The 20,909-nt window shown below is 42.8% G+C and overlaps 1 pseudogene; it reads left to right on the top strand.

Moving 5' to 3' along the window:
- The first annotated feature begins 17,722 nt into the window (after nt 1-17,722).
- Nucleotides 17,723-20,678, top strand: LOC147887954 (pentatricopeptide repeat-containing protein At3g12770-like; annotated as a pseudogene).
- Nucleotides 20,679-20,909: the final 231 nt, after the last annotated feature.

Below are 20,909 nucleotides of genomic sequence, written 5' to 3'. Positions count from 1 at the left end.
TATGCTCTCACCATTCCTACAGATTCACCTAAAGATTTTTGTATAAAATAGGCATTGCTATAATACTTTGCATATTTCTAAGTGAAACTATGTTTTCTTCTGATCGATTTTTGCCATATTTATGCATAGTTGGAAGCTTTTTTTTTCCTTCGCTCGGACGCTCGGAAGATTTCGCTCAGAAAATGCTCGTCCCCAGGAGGGAGGAGAGAAAGAGAGAAGGAGGGAGTGGAGGAGATAACGAAGGAGAGGAGAGGAGGTTGGAGAAGTGAGCCTGTGGGGGAGGAAGGCAAACAAGACAATAAGATACCAAGAAAGCAATGAAATCTAGCAAGCAAGTAAGAAACAAGATGCATTCATATCAAGTAAGCAACTAATTGGAAAATTTTGGCAGCATCTCCCCTATAAAAATATCATATTTTCCTTTTGTGCAACCACAAAGACATAATAAACACATAAACACCTACTAGCTATTCCAAAGATTCTTCTAATGGAGATGGGAGGGTTGGAAGCTTCCCTAGAAGAAGGAATTTGAAGACAACCACTCAAAAAGCTAAAAAATGTCCTCCGCTTCTTTAGCTCCCAGTAGAAATCTTCTTCTTCAAGCTTGGAGTGGAGAGACGGTTGGCCAACGATGGTGTGGGGATGGTAGGGAAGGGTAGGGAGATGGTAGCAAGGTCATGGGAAAGAGGAAAAAAGCTGGCAAGAGTTGAAACAAGAGAGGCACAGAAAAAATAAAAGCATTTGGGTTTGCTTTTTGAAAGTTTATCAGAGTTGCTATAGGCATATGTATACTAGTGCCTATATCGACGAAAACAAAGTTTTCCATTTTTTTGGCATTTCATAAAAATTTTCATACTTCTCTCACTTCTAGTTCTTGATTAAGTTTAAAAATTGGTGACTCGTATTGGATTATAATATCTTGGAGCCTGGGAGGCCTTGTTTTAGGGCTCCTGCTGACTTTTTTACCGTAACTCCTTTTTTACCACATTGTTGTACTTCTAGCCATGCATATGGTATTCGATGTGCATGGTACTTTGCATAAGACTCAAACAAGGTGAGTTAAATCCCTACGCAAAGAATCATGGCCATTCGATGTTGTTCAAGCATGTCTTGGATAAGATATTTCCTAGTTTCTCACCATACATCATGCACGAGCATTGAAAAACATGCAAATGTCAACTTCTAGCCATGCAAATGATATTTGATAAGCATGATACTTTGCAAAAGCATTACAATGGGAATGTTCAAGGTCTATGCAAAGTATTATGTCCATTTGATGTCATTTGCATGGCGTGGAATGGATATTTCCTAGTTTTTCACCATGCATCATGCATGAGCATTGAAAAACATGCATCGGTGTTCTTCTAGCCATGAAAATAGTATTTGATGGACAAGATACTTTTCACAAGCCTTAAACTAGGCGATTTTAATGCCCTATGCAAAGTATCATAGCCATCTAATGTCATTTGCATGGATTGGAATGGATATTTTCTAATTTTTCACTATGCATCATGCATGAGCATTGAAAACATGCATTGTTGTGCTTCTAGCCATGCAACCACTATTTTATGGGCATGATACTTTGGACAAGCCTTAAAATAGGTGATTTCAAGGCTTGTGCAAAAGTATCATGACCATCTAATGTCATTTGCATGGCTTAGAATGGATATTTCCTAGTTTTTCACCATGCACTTGGGGGGTGCACCCTACAATGCATTAGTGTACCACATGCATTCAAAAAGAGGGGTTATTTAATTGGTTGGGCTTGTAGATTTGTAAATACAGGAGGGGTTAGAATCTGTAGCCCTATCAAACTAACATAAGGGGTGTGTTTATTCCAAAATTTGATAGTACGCTGTTTCCAAGTGATAAGAAGTGCTTCCCATGTCAACTAGGCTATCATGACTTCCCTAAGCAAGACTTTGGTAGTCTCTGCATCCCATCTCTGCATCCCACGTAGGCTGCCTATAGGCACATAAGGGTTTGATGCCCTCATTTGATTCATACCCCTTTTACTGGAAACTACTTTACAGACTTTTTTCCCTAGTTTGTGCGAATAGAAGAAAAACATGCTTCACATATTTGCTCTACATTGCATTTCAGTGCTCTTCCCACATAGTCTACACCAATAGGGTCTCACCACAAGCACTTGTCACTAGCTGTTAGTCTCGCATTTCTCAGCAAGCAAAATTGTTTGTAGCATGATTAAGCAACATTATTTTCAGCATGATTATGCAACATTGTTTCTAGCATGATTATGATAGTTTCTAACACAATACCTTAGTTTTCATGATATGCAGAAGTTTGTCCTACAAGTTTGCATCAAAAGTACCTTTAAATTTACTTTGTGTGGAAAAAAATAAGGGTACATGGGAAGTGCCTCTAAGATTACTTTATGTGGAGAAAATAAAGGGTGTGTATTTGCCACTTCCAATTGGCAAATCTCTGTATATCCCAAAGTAATGTTTGATGCAGTTTATTTTGGTGGGCCAAAGGAGGGGTTGATGTATTTTTTTAAATAGTCCAAAGTACATGTGAACATTTCCCTCCCCTTTTCTAGTTTAGCTTGATTTTTTGGTGGAGGAAAGAAATGCTTGATTTTTTGGTGGGCCAAAGGAATGCTTGACGTGCTTGACATGGTTTGTTTTGAATAGCCCAAAGCCCCTAAGGTAATCAAAATTCAATTATTTAGCTCCGTCCCCCATTTACAAATTAATACGATTATGCTAAGTTATGTTCCCCAGAAAAACACTAATCATTAACCTTCAAGCCCTCCAACAAATGAATTGATTGGTTGAGAACTATGTACTTGCTTTGGCTAGACTATCAGACCTTGGTTGTATTGGCTACATTATGTACCTATTGAATATATATATGCTAGATCCACCTTTTTAAGTGGTTGTATTGGCTACATTATGGACTTATCGAATATATTTATGCTAGATCCACCTTTTTAAGTGGTTGTATTGGCTACATTAGATATGCTAGATCTGCCTTTTTAAGTGGTTGTAATCCTAGAGCAAAGCTATAATTAAAAATATCAAGTCTCCTTTTAATAAGGGTGTAAGAAATTCTCCATAATATAGGACATCTTGGTTGTCACCTTTACAAGTATGTGGTTGTTTCTTTTTAAAAAAGTATGTTCTTGTTTGTTATGATTGTGGGATGCTATGCTTTTCCAATAATATAAACTTTGTTTTTAGAGGGCATTCCCATGATGCCAAGAGGATGGTTTCGATATTCACGATTACCTAAATATTGTACTTTGGAACATTTGCATCATAGTTTTAGGAACTCCCTATAACATCATAGATTTGAGGAGAAAAAAGCGCACGACCATGCATGGCCCAAAATTCAATAATTGGCTTGAATTGGTTTGCCAAAAGATGGGAATTGGTTTCCATAACACAACAAAGTATTGCCTCTCCTTGATATGAGGGGCTACTCATCTGAACCTACTTCCCTCATTAATGGAGACCACTTGAGCCAATAAAATGATGCAAAGAAGGCCTTCTACAACTTGTAGGGTTTTAATGCACTCCTATCAATGCTTGCTTAGCGAATGGGAGTTGCTTGCTACCTTGTCTCCTCCATCCTTGCGTGATTGTACTCCCCTCTATTGTAACAACGAACTATGGGCCATGTGTGATCGTTCCCTAAGCGTGCAAATCACTTTTCCTCTACTTATGGGTTGTTCTAACATTATGTTTCACTACATGCTAATGTTAGATTTTTTCCTAGGAAGAAAATTTATACTATTCTCATGCAGCTTTCGAATGTACAGCTTAAAAAATATGAGAGCTTGATCTAATGAAATTACAGATAAATTTTCAAAAAGACCAAACAAAGAATGACACGTGAGCTGCCCATTCTTCTTCCCGCCTCGCTACTCCATGGTCACTACTCTCCCCTATTCCCTCATTGCCATCCCTTGAGCCTTTCTCCTTTTGCATGGCTATCTCCAATGGCCTCTTCCAAGCTCATCACCTGATCATATTGACATTGCCACTCGCTACCTTGCTCTCTGCTTCACCCCTCTCCCTGCCTTTCCCTTCCCGTTGCCTATCCGTTGATTGTAGCCTATATTCTTCCAATCCCTTGAATATTGAGTCACAAATCTTCACTTCTGGAGTTCTTGTACTTCAATAATTTATGGCCCAATTATCGTAGAAGGGTAAGGCACAAACTTGGAAATTTTGTAATGAGCGTGAACAAATCTATCACTAATGATAGTTACTTTTGCAGATCGACTGCCAAACACATGTTGTCAAGATGTTGAAAAGGCTAATCAGATATTGATTGACACTGCTAGTGCTTCCAATTTTCTATTCCTATAGTGCCAATTCAAAATAGGTTGGACAGAATTGTGGGTTTGCGGCATGGGGATTAGACATAGTAGTGATGAATGCAAAAGTTTGAGTTCAGGATTGTGTGCAATATCTTTTCACATCAACTTTCTTCATCGACACATTGGAGTTCTACCTCATGATCTTGTAGTTTAAGGCATAGGCAAGATGCTTTCATGTGAAAGGAAGCACCCACCTCCCAATTGGAAAATTTATGTCCTTGTAGTCAACAAACTACAGCATCGAGAGGGTTTTTTTATTTAATATGTGATTCAACAAAGAATCCCAATAATGTAGTAGTGGTGTGCAATCTTTTGTGTGAGTTTGCCGCCCTATGCACTAATCACCCTGAGGTGTGTAGAGATGCATCAAGACATGTAGGAATGTTACGAGGGACTTCAAGATGTGCGTGTAGGAGTTTCTGGGTAAAACTTGCAAGGCATAGGTTCATGTTTCAAAGCCCGGTTGGCATCTAGATTGCACCTTCCATGTAGGTCACTATCTACATTGAAAATATAATAGTGCCTATGTGGATAGAAGTGTCAATGAACTTGGAAGGTGCAGGTCAGCTCTCTTGCCAAGTTGTCATGTTAATATTTTTCATACACTAGAAAGTGATATATGGCTACAACTTAATTAGTAGTGTGATGAGGCTTATTATGGAAAAGCACAAGTGTGAAGGAAATGAGGTTGTTAGACATGAAGCAACAGAGGGTATCCCATAGTGGAAGACTGATAGATCATCCCAAGAATACCTCCTACTATCAAGGCCTTTTGGATCCTCTCCAATACCTCCATACATTCTAATGTATGCCTTCCTACAGTTGCTAACATCACTTGCCAGCACATCACTTTGTTCCATGCAGTATTCCCTATGCAATCATACTCCCTCCATTTACAGACAACCATGTGGCACCTTAGTACCCTTGCTGTGCACCTCTTATGCACCATGGAAGCTTTGAATTGCCTACCAAGTATTTCCTTGGATCTGCTCATTGACACATCTTGTCCGTTACCAATCGACTGATGAAGATACTCCAATTGTCTGCTGCTATATTGTTGTCACCATATATCTTCTTCTTGTCTTCCTCTTGCATGAGAATTGGGCCCAACTCCTTAAAAGTAAGAGGCTTGGATTGCTACAGTATTTAGTGAGCTACAACTACTAGGTGATTCATGATAACCAAATCCTCACTTATTAGATCTCCTTCCTGCATCTTTATTGGAACAATCAGTTCTAGGGCATAAGGATCTAACAAGTGTTGCTAATCCCATACAAGCCATTAATATGGTCTAGCTCCTTTGAAGTATCCACCAATTATGTTAGAAATCAACCAACAGAGGGTACGCACAATGAAAGACTGATAGAATAGCCCAAGAGCTCACACTGTGTGTGTGCCAGGAGTGGAATCAAAAAATTCTTAAACTTATGTGCATAGGATAGATTGTGCATACTCGTCAATAGACAATGAACCAGCCAGATATAGAAGACATCAAAATAATATATTTCTGTCCAAAACTATGGACACAATACAAAAGAGATAGATCTAGAGTCCCACCAATGGTGTGGCCCTCTAATCTTACCACAAGGCACTTCTTCTATCTGTCGGCTATGTCTAGACTCGAGCCTGCATGCTCCACATCGAGTGTAAGTAGACTTTTTGTCCAGATCACAACACCTTGTTGCCTAGAGAGATAGCCAAGGTTTAGCCCTTGAGAGCTTAGTCTGCAGCACACCTTCTACTCTCCTTTACCTCCAGGATGAGGCCCAAGGAAGTGTCTTCTCGCTGCTCCTGTCTACGGCCTTTTTTGCTGTACTATCGGATGATGAGTGAGGGGTGGAGGCCCTCCTTTTTAGGCTCTTCAAGGGTTGCAAAAACTGACTAGGCAGGTTGCCTATGGCTGACCCCATCAGGCTGACCAGGCCTTGCCTTGGTCTACTATAAATGCCCCTTTGAGGCTCACTTTTCCAGGGCTTTTGGCCCACACTTCAAGGTAGGGGTATAGCCCCTATGTAGGCCGACTTGTGCCTTGCCTCCCCACTGCCCTTAAACCTTGAGGGGTCCAGGCCCCCATAGTCTGCCCTTGTTCCAATCCTAGTAGGCTGTGGCTGTGACCAGCCCTACCAGCCTCCAAACAGGCCAACCTGGCTGCCGGCTCCCCCGCCATCTTGCATCATGTGCCATCCATGATATGCAGGCTGTGTACCTGCCTCTAGCCTCTATAGGGTTGACATGTCTAATCACGTTTGTCAGCTCTTATACTAGCTATGATACCATGTTGGAAAATCGAATACCTATGGCTCATACCAGTGAGAACTTCAATGCACCAAGGAGGTGCCCAAAACTTCTTAGGGAGCCAAAATCTCTGTTAGCTTCCTTTCTGCAGCTTTGTAATATACTCACCACCTAATGTCTTCACAAGGGCAAGGATATGTTGTTGCTACTACTCATGCCTCTATTGCACCTCGCTTTTGATGATGTAGTCTCCATGTTAGAACTCTAGTCCCTTGCTGCACTACAAAGGCCTGGAGCACTTTCTATCTTATTGCTACCTCATACCTACATCCACTAGTGCCTCTGGAATGCACTCCTATGGGGCTAATTATAGTCTATAAAGGGCTATTTGAAGCACTTCTTGGCTGAGACCTTATCTAATGCTCCAATGTGGCTGACTGTCCCCGCTATTGGCTGACCCAATTGGCTGACCCAATTAGTCTCACCAACTTGAATCACTTGATTGGCCCACAGGCCAGCTTGTGGTGGCTATCTAGCCTCTCTTGTGGCATATAAAAGCCCACATAGGCCTGCCACATTAGATGTCTTGTACCTAGACCATTTTACCATCTAAAGGGTTGTTTGCTCAGCTTCATTCCCCTGGGTAGCCTCACTGAAGGCTTGTCAAGTAGATGGCTCTAGTGATTTTTAATCTGATCACTAGAGCTTTAGTCATAGGCATCCTTGGATCATACCCTACTATGGCACCGAGAAGCCACAAGGGGTTGCCACCCCTTGACCCCACGTTGCCAAACTCAACCTACAATTGGGGCCTCAACTGTGCCAATGAACACATGATCTTGAGATTAAAAAGAGTACTACAAGCTCACCTTGAGCTTGAAGACAATGCCTCAAATACCATCTTGTTGGCCTTCATACCTAGCTTGGCATCCTCAGGATCAGCAAGCTCAAAAGTCGGTTCTCACTCGTTGTAAGGACCATCACCATATGAATTATCTAGCTTGAAAGAGTCCATGAGTCAGGATGGAGAGTTGGGTGAACCCTCTAATGTTACAGCCTCAGTGGCTCTAAACTCCATCCCCAATGATCTCCACTCTCCTACCCCATCTACAACAATAACTAGATTAAGGGAAACCTTTTCGAATATCATGGGAAGGTTTGGATTGACAGACCCAATTGAATTGCTAAACCCATTTGCGGGGCAAACTAGGGTAACAATAGAGCCTCAAATGTCGGCCCAACCACCAATATTACAAGCAATACTTAGAGAATCAAGTCCCACTATGCCTTCTAGCAATCAATGCCAATCATACCGATTCTTTGATGATCGACAATCCTATGGGATGGATTTGGACCCAGGTTCACACAAAGGTCCCGAATGCTAGAACAAAGGGGGCAAAGGAGTAACCTTGAAGGCCCACAATTAAGAACCTCCACCTTAGGAGCCCCTATGAATCCTCCTTGACAACAAAACATGGGAGATATTGCATGCCCGACAACTACCGTTTATAGGCCCATGCTTGTAGGGAACATACCACTCCCTATAGGACCTCTAGTCTAACCTATTAGGCCTAGCCCAACCCAAGTCACAATGCAAATGCCTAGTGGGCTTGGATCCTCCCATCCCAACCGCTCCTCCACCGCTAGGAAGGAGGAGGAGGGGGGCCACCGCTATGAGAATCCTAGTGCAAGCATTAGAAAGGGGGGCCACCGCTCCTCCACCAATGTTTTGGAGAAGGGATACCAAGCCCTCAAGGGGCAAGCCTACCACAATCTCTAAGCTAATCACCAAGTTTCTAGGAGAAGGAGAGATTTGAACAAATCTGTGAGACATTTAGTGATATTGGAGATCTAGACAAGAGTAATGCTTTTGGTTTAATCCTTGATGGCAAGGATGGACAATGGTTCAGAGATTTAAGCCCTAAGGAGAAGATAAATTGGGACACATTGCGTAAATCTTTCATTGTGGGGTTTGCCCCCAGTGGTCCCAAGTGAATCCCAATTAACCAGCTTTGTGAGATAAAGTAAAAGGAGAGTGAGTCCTTAAGGGATTGTATTGCCAAGATTAAATATTTGAACTCATGATGTGAACCCCACGAGAGGATGAGCTCATAGGGCTAGGGGATGCTAAGCTACATGATCATCTATTTGCTATGAATCCCACATCGTTTGAGCTTTGTAGCAATACATTGATACGCCTAGGGGATAACATGAGGGAGAATTCCCAAAAGGATATATCCTTAGCTTCCTCTGATATGTCCCAAACAGTATAGGCTTCAACCTTAGAAGCAATTGCTTTTTCAAATCCTTCACATTAGTGAGATAGGCATCCATGTTTCCAACCTCATCAAGCTTCAAATCTTTCACCTGCTTGCGGAGATAGGCAACCCTCGCCTCATTCCGCACTTGATACAAAGATGCAAGATGATCCCATGCTTGCTTAGCAGTCTTGCAAGAGCAGATTTGGCAGATAATAACCCATTTCACTGAAAGAGCAATCAAGGCATGTGCTTTGGCATCAGGACCATCCCATTGAATTTGCTCCTGTGTAGGAGGCAAAGCACCTGTAACAATAGCTCCACGGGTTCTAGAAGTAGCATTAGAACCATCACCTGAAGACCCATCACTAGAAGAAGAACCCGAGGTAGTAGGTGTAGCACTAGAAGCGACATTACATGTAGGCTTGGCCTTAGAACGTGAAACAATATGCCATAGATTTTTGGCAACCAAAACATGTCCCATTATGTATGACCACATGGGATAAGCCCCAAGCATCCCAAACAAATCATCCTTGTTGCTAGTCATGGTACTGAAATTCAAGACAAATGCACCAACTGGCAAAGCAAATGAGAGAAAGGCAACCTCTCAAAATCAAGTGACAAATTCTGCTCAAGCTTCAAAGCTTTTCCTTGCAAGAGATTCTGCTATCCCAAGGTGTAGCTATTGCAAGAAAAATCCCCAAAAGGCAAAGCGAGGCCTTCTAAGGCAACACGGGGCCTTTCCAAAATGCAAATGAAGCAGAAATTGGGAAAAAACCAATGCAACAATGGCTTACCCAATGATGTAGCTCAAAAGGATAGCAGTGAAAAAAGCTTTGAATGCGAGCAGAGAGATTCACCCTTGAAGGAGAGGTGAAAATGAGAGCAAAAGAGGGCTAGAAATGAGAATTACAACAAGAGAAAGTGCTCCCACGAGGAGCACTTAGAAATGAGAATTACAGCAAGAGAAAGTGCTCCCACGAGGAGCACTTAGAAATGAGAGAAGAGTGCTCCCACAAGGAGGAGAGCACTTAGAAATGAGAGAAGAGTGATCCCAATGGATGGGTACTCGCAGCCCAAGGCAAAGAATAGCCAATGGAAGAAAAAAGGGCTCAAGGAGAGATCTCCAGATCACTTTAGCAATCTCCAAAGAGCTTCAACAGCCAGCACGCAGCATGAGGCAGTAAGAAACACCTCCAAAATGTAGGCACAAACTTAAGGCAGGTCCAAACAACCCTTCGGTGCAGTAAAAGCACATCCAATAGGTTTGTATAGCTTGTCGATGCAGTAAAAATAGACGCAGTAGGTCCATACAACCTATACAAACTGTACGGATGGTCGTATAGACTCCGTATAGAAATCTATAGTCACACTTGTGAACAGAAGGTGCTATACAACTGTATAGATTTCGTACAGCAAGTAGCTGCCACACGTGTGAGGTCAAAACTGAGAAAAAACAGCTCCCTTTGCCTCAAAATGTGGCTCCCTTCGCGGTGGATGCTCCAAAATGCAGTCTTCTTGCGTCAAGATCAGGGTTTTCATGACAGAAGTGCTTGGAGAAGTTTCAAACACTCACGAGTGTGTAGAAACCAGCAAAACTAGTAGGAATGAGGGCTCAGGAGGTTGCCAAATAGCCTGGAAAAGTTGTAAATGGCTGAGGGAATGGATTCCTGACCTGCTCTGATACCGCTATTGGCTATGGCAAGCAATGGAAGCTCAAAAATGGAGAGAAGGATAAAACCAAGATACTATAATAGATTGCTACAAAACTGAAAGTAGAGGCTCAAGAGGGAGCCAACATAACAAAATCCTAGGGCTAGCTGCCCTAATTGGACTAAGTGTCCTAACTGACCTAGGTGGTACATGTACTAACTGTATCAATAGTCCTAATTGACTATAACTAGGCCTACAAGGCACATACCAAGGAATAAGTGGCACCTATGGATAGCCCATAGAATGGCGTACATAAAATGGGTTGTGTGTGGAGAGAATTATGGCGCATTACATAAAAATTGTAGGTTGGAGGAAGTGGGTTGGTGAGGTGAAGATGATATTGAATGGAGGCTACCTTAAGGATAGTGTAGTGAAAGTGGAAGGCATCTTCCATCATGTGGGGTTCTATGTTGTGGGTGCTTAGGTCAGTGGAAGCCTCTAGAACCTACTTATACTCTGACTTGCTTTTGACTATCGAGTTCAATTTCTTCACATTATTGTGTTTTGGCCATTTCAAGTTGGTGGAAGAGTTGGTTGTATTTTTCCAGCTGTGTTCTCAGAGGGCATTGTGGAGGGACTCGTTTTGCTTATGCAAGGCTACCTGGTCTTCTCAACATCCATCCTGCACTATTTTAGGTCCTACTCGGCTTTGGCACTTTGGATAAGAAGTGTATCTGCCCTCACCATTTCTAGTGATAGCTCCTTTTTGAGAGCTTTGTTTTGCTCCTACAATGATGTATTGCCCGATCCTTTCTGGCAGCCTCTTCCAGGACTTCCCCAATTTCTTGGAGGCTTAACACTCAACCCCTCTATAAATCAAGATCCTGGGTGTGCTTATGGATTCTTTGTTGTGCTTGTGCACGAGCCACGGCTTCCACTGTGATAGTCTCTTGATGACTCTTGAAAATATTGTGGCCCATCCGAGTGGCTAGAACAAGGAAATCCATGAACTGCTCCTCCATTAGAGTGGCTTGATCTAGTGCTTGCTCCTTTAGTTGCTTGTATTTGGCAGATGAGCTGTATGTGGGGTTGGCACAATGCCCCAAGGCTTCCTGCACTTCAATCCAATTGGTGGAGGAGGGCATTGCTAATTCTGTCATCACTGGAGCCTTTTCATTGTGTGTTCACCTCATATGGAGGCATCCCTAGATTATTTTTGTTACCTTTGATAGTGTTCTTGTTCCTCATTGGTTGAGAGAACTGAAGGTGGTACTAGCTGGGCCCACTGTGAAGTACAGTGTGCTACTCCATAATGATCTGCCGACTAGTTGGTCTTGATGATAGGCATGTACAGCACTGGGCTTCCTATCTTTTGCTATGGCTTGTGGCACTAGAGGTCCATCTTTGTGTAGAAATAATCCACCTAGTTGGTGTGGAATTGAACTGCTTTGAGAAGGTGGAGCAACAAGTTGGCTACGACCACAAGATGCATCAGCAAAGAAAGTGGTCCACCATGGTCCTTGTAGCACCTTATGGGCCGTGAGCTCTCCTGTGAAGTGACCTCCTATGATGCCCAAATGGTCTTTATTCAACACCTTGATGAATTTATCTTCGTGGACATAGCATCACATTATGTCATTCTTACCCATTCGATGTAACTATCCGGCTATTAATTGGTAAGGTGTTGCATCTTTATGAGTTTTCAAGCCTTGTCTTTGTTAAGGGCCTTGTCTTGTGGAAACGCATTGGCCAAGAAATAACCAACCTCTTGAGCCCATTTTAGTATTAGGTCTATAAGGAATAATGGGGAATCTGGGGGATCATCATTCACCTCAGTTGTGGGATCTTCATTTGGGATGCGGAACATATGATCCATCATGAAATGGGTGCGTCCCTTGTAGATTGCCATAGTGAAATCGAATTCTAAAAGGATGAGCATCTAGATGCATACAGTCATGCAGGGTTCATTTAGTAGGTAAAGAGTGCCTGGTGGTCCACAAAGATTTTTTTGCCAGCAAGTAGTGACAAAATTTCTTTAGCGAGTAGACCATTGTGAGGCCTTTCCTCTCTATAGTAGTCATGTTGTTGATCTCTATATCATTTGGTTGGCAACTTGCAAAGTATATAGGATAGTCTAGGTTATACTCTCTTGGCTATGCCAACAAACACCTTATTGCAAAATTTGAAGCAAATATGTGCACATGAAATGTTACAGTCCAGTTTGGTGCTCATAAGATAGGAGCAAAAGCAAGGACTAGTTTGAGAGTCTCTTAGGAGGCTTGGCAAAACTCCATCCAGTTGAATACAATTAACAGGTTGTATAGGTAGTGAGCAATCTTGGCATAGCTATAAATGAACTTATGATAGTATCTTGTATGCCTGATAAATCGCTTCACATCCTTAGCACTGGTGGGGGGTGGTAGCTCTAAGATGAGCTTGATCTTATTGTAATCCATACAAATCCCATTCTTGGATACAACATGGCCTAATATTACGCCGTGTTTAACCCAAAATTGGCACTTGAGAGGATTGAGAGAAATCTTATAGAGGCAACACCTCCAAAAATAAGTTTGAGATATTCGAGGTGGTTATTCCATGCATAATATATGCACAGGTTGTCCAAAAACACCTCTAAGAAATCCTTAAATACTCTTTGATGGCTCTGATCATCAACCGTTGCAATGTAGTGGGAGCATTGGTGAGCCCAAAGAGCATCATCCTAGAAGCGTATACTCCCAAATCCATGGTGAATGATGTCTTATGTTGATTTGCTGGTGCTATGGATACTTTATTGTACCAAGAGAATCCATCCAGGAAGTTATACATTTTCTTCCTTTCAACCCTCTCTAGCACATGCTTTGTAAAGGACAGCAAGATAATGGTCCTTATGTGTCGCCGCATTGACCTTTTTCAAATCAACACATATACACGAATTTTGTGATTCTGTTTCAAAAAATGACAATGGGGACACCAAATTTGTATGTTCAATCTCCTAGATGAATCCCACATCAATGAATTTTTGTATTTCCTCCCTCACAATCATCGCTTATTTGGGATTCGTGGGGTAGGGCCTTTTCCTCACCGGTCTGATGGCATCCATCATTGGGATGGTATGTTGCACAACCTTGGGGGGCATGCCCTTCATGTCGATATACTTCCAAGCAAAGCAGTTCTCGTATTCTCATAGAAGGACAATCAGGACCTCTTCTTGCCTGATTGTAAGGTCATCGGCTATGTAGACCGGTTTAGGGTCTTCATCCTTTGAAGCAAGGACTACTTCCTTGAGTTTAGATCCATCGTCATAACCATACTAGTTTCCCTCCTAAGAAGCCCTCTTGGTTTGCTTGGGAACTATCCTACGGTCTTGGATTGTGTAGGCTTAGGGTGTGGAGACCTAGTGTAGGTAAGCCCCTTTTGCTTCACCATCCTCCAAGCCTTTTAGTTCGGGTTGCTTCTCCTTGGGAGAAGTCTTCTTGTCTTTGGCCCTTGGGACCTTATCATCCTACGGGGCTTTGGCTTCTAGAGGGGCCTTAGTTGTTGGTAGAGGGGCTTCCTCTACCTTTAGGGATCCTAAGGGGTCCTTTAGCCTATCTAACCTGGGTGGATCTCTCCCACAGCCCTCTACAAGAAGAGCAGGGTGTTCTAGCTATGTAGGGTTCCAAGGCTTTTTGTTACCTACAGATATATCGGTGTCGTCATTTGTAGTATAAGTGTAGCTTAGGACCTTGGGTCATATTTTAGTGAGAGGCGAAGGCTTAAGTGTGGTAAGAAAACATCGATCATGGTTGTATGAGAGGAGGTGCAAGGATGGAGGAGAGGGAGAGGAGGAGTTGCATGGTTAGAGGAGAGGGGAGTAGGAGGCAAGGTTAGGACATGCTTTTGGACGTGGAGTGCAAGGGATCATGGACACTTGGAGACAATTGCATGAAACACCAAAGTAGAACTCAACAGAATGCCCCAAAGAGTGTGGGATTTATTCAATTATGGGGTATATATACAAGTTGGAGAGCTTCTCTCTCTGCATATAGGAATTGTAAGACATTCTCTCTCTACATGTAGAACTTGCATCTAGGATGCACATATAGAAGTTGCATGCAGGCATTGCATGTCGCATGTAGGAGTTGCATGTAAGAACTACACGTAGAACATGCATGTAGGAGTTGCATGTAGGACTTGCATGTAGGAGTTGCATGTAGAAGGTGCATGTAGGAATCGTATGTAGAACTTGCATGTAGAATATGCATGTAGGAGTTGCATGTAGAACATGCATGTTGAGGATTCCTAAGATAGATTATTCTAGCCTTATGCAAGTACATGCGGAGCTTTGCCGCTACTCTACACACACATTCTATGCTACTTAAGTCCATGTTGGCATAGAGACAACAACCTGGCTCGCTGTGTTGTGATAGCACCGACATACCTCAACCAATGGAGGTCAGTCTTGACCTTCCTTATTCCCTCTCTATCTTTCGGTTCCCTCAAGACATTAATCATATTAAGTGGGACTATAGCCTTGGGCACTTTAGGATCATATGCCGCCATCTGTGTTCCTATCTTCTCAACCACGTCTATGGTCACAAGGACATGAATCCAATTTTGGGAGAACTCGGGCTCTAGCTACGGAGCATACCATTGTTCATCCCAATCCTCTCCTACATCCTTCTTGTTGTAGACTTGGAATACATTTACGGAGGTGGTCTGTTGTGTGGTGTTGTACTTAGTCACAAATAGGTTAGGGTGGGTCTTCGAGGTCGACCCTCATAATTTTCTTGTCTTTGTGTAGATAGATTCAATTGGAGGACTAGTCATGGAGCAGCCCTGCCATGCGCATAAAGGGACTTCCTAGTATAATGTCATAACTATTTGGTTGGCCATGGAAATCCATAACAACGAACCATAAATAGTAGGTGAGTCTGAAGGTCTTGATCTTGATATCCCTCAACACTCCCATTGGTTGGGCTATGACTCCATCCGCCTGCTTGACTACCAAATTGGTACTCTCAATCTCGGGCCATCCCCACTTGACCAAGCACTGTTTTGTGACTATGCTCACCCCTCCACCTCCATCCAAGATTTCCGTGGCACCCTTAGTTTGGTAGGTGATCCTGGATGGATTATGTGTCATAACTTTCAAAGTGGAAATCCAAATCCAATGAGTACATCATTGGTGTCATAACTTTCAAAGTACTGGCCTAATTTATTAATCGTATCTTGAGAAGATTCGACTCTTCCACAAGGGCTTCCACTACCTCGGTGGGCCCTCCTCAAGGGTGATCATTTGTCCATTCATCTACTCAGAGAGATCTCTCCAAAGGATGGAATTCCCTCTTAGTAGGGTTGTGATAGGCATTTTTACCTCTATGGATAAGAATGTGGCTAGGCTGGTCACATCTCGAGGTTGGGTGATAGGCTCTCAGCTTATTGATTGTGGCTCTTTAAAGCCATAGAAGGAAAAATGGTCCTCTTATGCAGCTTGATGCGATGTGGGGTCCTCTTCGAATATTTTGTGCCTTAAGAGAGAACGCCCCAACTGACGAGCCACCCGATCCTTCCTCGTCCACCTTTTCTAAGATGGGAGAGGACTAAGGGCTTGATAGTTTGGATGGATTTTGTCCACCTTGAGATGCTGCTCAAATTTCTCTTGACAATCTCGTACCAGCAGTTGTGCCTCAACGAGGTGTTGTTTTTTAATAGCGGGGTTGGGGATAAGCTTTTCTGTCGATAGAAATGGTTGTAGCATAGAAGTTGTGCCCTACAATATAGGCTCCATTCTTGAACTTTTTGACAATGAAAAGGCAAAATGTCTTCTAAAAGTCAGTAGGCCCAAGCTTGCATAGCCCTCTACTACTAAAGAGTGTGGTTCTTTGAGCATCCAGTGCTTCACTCATTCTCCAAACTCCTTGAAGCACGTCTCTCTACTACATCATAGTGTCTTATGCCATTGCGATGCAAAATGAAATTGGACATCAACATAGGAGTAGCATTGTGAAATGGGACATCAAAACAAGCATAGCACCATTGCTGTGATTTTTGAGGAAAGAAGGCTTATGCGATCTGTTGGTTTATTAACCATCCTCTGTAAGTGTCCTTGATGAGTGCCTAAGGTGAGTCCCAATCGTCTAAAGTTACGTATGGCTGAATTCATGTGCACATGAGATGAGAAATATGTCCCTCGAGACCTTTTGTAATTGTAAACTGCAAAAGGTCTGTGATCTTCCACATGTACCTTCCTTAGTGAGGTTATATTGATCAATGCTCCTTTGATTTACACATCCCTTGTCCTTTGCGAAAACAAGAAACATGCTCATAAGATCATGTGTGCCTGACTGAAATCCATCTGAGCTTTCTAAGATAACAGACACCAAGAATCCATCTAAGCTTTCTAAGATTATTAGCAACCAAGATATGGATGCATCATTCCACAACAACAAGAAGCGAATGGACCCATCCGCCTCGGGCATCCATGATCTTGTGTTCACACAAATATATTGATTCCTAATGGCTCCCTCTACTTCCAAAATTCCTAACTCATACTCTAACAGCGATTCCCAGCTTGAATCACTTGCATCCGATTCCCAATTTTGTGAACAAAATTTCAGGAGGTTCAAGTGGGAGGTTGCTTGAGAGGTTTGGGTGGGAGAGTAAGCCAAGAGATAGAAAATTAATTAGTCGTTAGAAGACAATTAATTCTCTGTCCCGTACCTCCTCCCTTCGTTCTCGCTGCCTTCTTCCGCCTCGCCTACCCTCAGCCTTCTCCATCAATGCGTACACTCCAACGAATTTTCTCGAATTCTCCTTCGACGAACCTTCTTGAATTCTTAATTCCAGCTTATGTTAATTCACTGCCTTTGCAAAAGTGTGTGTTGTACCTAGGTTAATTTTTCACTGTGCCGGTGTCGCCCCTCGACTAATAGGAATGCACCAAAGCCTATTCCCATGAATTGAATGCGCTTGTGTACATCGTGTCTACGTTAGAGTCATAAGTCCGTTCCAATGTCAATAGCCAAGAGGGTTTGGATGACTTGTCCTTTCTCCTCCTCCGCTCCTTGTCTTCTTCGCTTCAAAAATTCCATTGAAATGTGAGTTCTTGTTGATTTCTCAGTTCAGTTCATTTCGCATGTTGTCTGTCTGTCGTCGCACTTTGCCAACTACCCAATGCTTTACTTGCCTCCGCAAATCACATCCCACACGCTTCTGCAAAAGCAGACAGATCGAGTAGTGAGCGATTATGGAAGGAGTACTTCGCCGATCCCTCCCAATTTTTAACAATCGAAACAACCAAGTGCGTGTACGACGAGCTGAACTCAATCCTGCTTTAGTTGTGGATTGAATTCTCACTTGTAGACAATCCACGTTGGGTTAAACGCACGCTCCTGAGAATGGAGACTTCAGACAACGTCATGCACAGCCCCACGGCACAACTGCCAGAGCTTAGCTTAGACGAGGCACTCGCTTCTTTGGAACACATGCCCCATCCGCTTCGGTTGACAACTTGACATGTATCTTGCGCAAGTGCAGAAAACACAAAATTCCAGCGTATGCCCTGCGCTTGCATGCCTACCTGCGCAAAAGGGGGCTGGAAGGTCATAAGTCACTCGGGAACTACGTCGTCCCAATGTTGGTGGAAGTTGGATGCATGCGTGATGCCCAGCAGGTTTTTGATAGATTGGTTGATCGGAATGAGTATTCCTGGACTTCTCTCATTACAGGTTATATTGAATGTGGGGAGTTACTGCATGCCTTCGTACTACACGAAAAAAGGCAGGAGCATTGTGTACATCCTAGTGGGTATACGTTCGTGGCCTTACTAAAGGCTTGTGCCAGGCTGAAAGATAAAGAAAATACATGCTCAGATTGCGAGAATGGGGTGGTTGGAAATAGATCCTTTTGTTGGTAGCACGTTGGTTGATATGTATGCCAAGTGTGGCTTGCTTGCAAATGCACAGGAAGTGTTCGACAAACTTCCACTTCGAGATGCATTCTCTTGGAATGCACTTATCGGAGGGTATGCTGACCATGACCTTGGAATTGGAGGGTGTCTCTCCTGATGCAGTCACATTTGTTTGCATCTTGAAAGCTTGTGGCAGCATAGGAGCCATAGACAAGGGCCAAGGAATACATGCTGAGATTGCGAGAATCGGGTTGTGGGAAAGAAATCCTTTTGTCCGTAACACCTTGGTTGATATGTATGCCAAGTGTGGCTTGCTTGCAAAAGCACAGGAAGTGTTTGACAAACTTCCAAGTCGAAGTGCAGTCTCCTGGAATGCACTTATCGCAGGGTATGCTGAACATGACCTTGGTCAGGATGCATTGAACTGTTTTGCACAGATGCAATTGGAGGGTGTATCTCCTGATGCGGTCACATTTATTTGCAGCTTGAAAGCTTGTGGCAGCATAGGAGCCATAGACAAGGGCCGAGAAATACATGCTGAGATTGTGGAAAAGGGGTTGTTGGAAAGAGACCCTTTTGTTGGCACCACCTTGGTTGATATGTATGCCAAATGTGGCTTAATCACAAAAGCACAGGAAGTCTTCGACAAACTTCCAATTCGAAATGTAGTCTCGTGGAATGCACTTATTGCAGTGTTTGCAGCTTAAAAGCTTGTGGCAGCACAGGAGCCATAGACAAGAGCCGAGAAATACATGCTGAGCTTGCAAGAAAGGGGTTGTCGGAAAGAGATCCTTTTGTTGGTAACACCTTGGTTGATATGTATGCCAAGTGTGGCTTGCTTGCAAAAGCACAGGAAGTGTTTGACAAACTTCGAATTCGAAATGCAGTCTTGTGGAATGCACTTATTGCAGGGTATGCTGAACATGATCTCTGTCAGGATTCTCTGAGCTGTTTCGAACAGATGCAATTGGATGGAGTTTCTCCTGATGCTGTCACATTTGTTTGCAGCTTGAAAGCTTGTGGCAGCATAGGAGGCATACACAAGGGCCGAGAAATACATGCTGAGATTGTGATGAAGGGGCTGTTGGAAAGAGATCCTTTTGTTGGTAACACCTTGGTTGATATGTATGCCAAGTGTTGCTTGCTTGCAAATGCACAGGAAGTGTTCGACAAACTTTCAGTTCGAGATGCAGTGTCGTGGAATGCACTTATCGCAGGGTATGCCCAGCTAGCTGAGAGTGAAAAGGTTTTTCATATGCTTTACAGAATGAGAGCAGAAGACATACAACCAAATGGGCTCACATTCCTTAGCATTCTTACTGTATGCTGTCACACAGGTCTAGTGGAGAAGGGCCAGATGTACTTTGAGTCAATGAGCAAAGACTATGGCATCACACCAACTATCGAACACCACAATTGCATGATTGGTCTCCTTGGCCGTGCAGGCCAGTTAGAGAAGGCAGAAATGATGATAAAGAGGATGCCATTAAGTCCTAATCTTGTGTTGTGGCATACTATGTTGGGTGCTTGTTGGAAGTGGGGGAATGTGGAGCTTGGAAGGTGGGCCTTTGAACATGCAGTGGATTTGGATAAAGAGGATGCTACAGCTTATGTCTTGATGTCTAACATCTATGCAGAGGCTCACATGCAAGAGGATGCTAAGCCGGTTGAGCTAATGAGATCAAAAGAAGCAGCATGGAAGAAGCCAGGACAGAGTTGGACTAACGTTGATGGAATTATGCATTCATTCTTGATAGGGGATACAAGAAATTCCCAAAGAAATTATATATATACAAAGTTAGAATATCTTTCTTTCAAAATAAGGGAAGAAGGATATATACCGGATTTGCATTGGCTACCCCAGGACATATCTAATAATCTAAAGGAATTTGAGTTATGTGGGCACAGTGAGAAGTTGGCTATTGCTTGTGCCCCGATTAGTACACCCAAGGATGTACCCATGCGTGTTGTAAAAAATCTTCGTGTTTGCAATATCCAAATTAGAGCTGTGAACCATTCTCGTTAGAGATGCTAACCGCTTTCATATCTTCAAGAACAGAAAGTGTTCTTGTGTGGACTATTGGTAATCCTATTGTAACTATGGTAGCGTTTATCCCTCTGACTTGATGCTAGCATGGCAGAAACATAGGTGAAGTGGACTCGGACCAGGAGAATGAACGGCTGAAAGTGAGTTGGGACCATGTGTGCTTTACTGAACAAGGTTCTGAGTTTCGAGAAATCCAGTCTCCTTACCTCAAAAGACTTTTGATTTCTGCAAAGTACAGTTTGTGACTTTTTCATGATGTGTTAATTGTGGTGTTTTCATTTTGTCTTATCACAGATTCGTCCCCCTACACTAAATTTCCTTGTTAGAGTGGACAAAGTCTTCTATGAGCTAGATCTAGTATTTAAAGTGGACAGTCTTCTATGAGCTTCGTTCTAGTATCTCAATTTTGAAGTTTGTTACTAAGGCTATTTTATCTTGTATCTTTTTCTTGCTTAAGAAGGTGGGACATCTACTAAG

The sequence above is a fragment of the Dipteris shenzhenensis genome, chromosome 22 (genome assembly GCF_047967505.1).
Source record: "Dipteris shenzhenensis isolate YYH24624 ecotype China chromosome 22, Dip_SZ_1.0, whole genome shotgun sequence".
Taxonomy (NCBI): domain Eukaryota; kingdom Viridiplantae; phylum Streptophyta; class Polypodiopsida; order Gleicheniales; family Dipteridaceae; genus Dipteris; species Dipteris shenzhenensis.
Note: the sequence above shows the minus strand (reverse complement) of the source record. Positions and strands in the feature narration are given on the sequence as shown.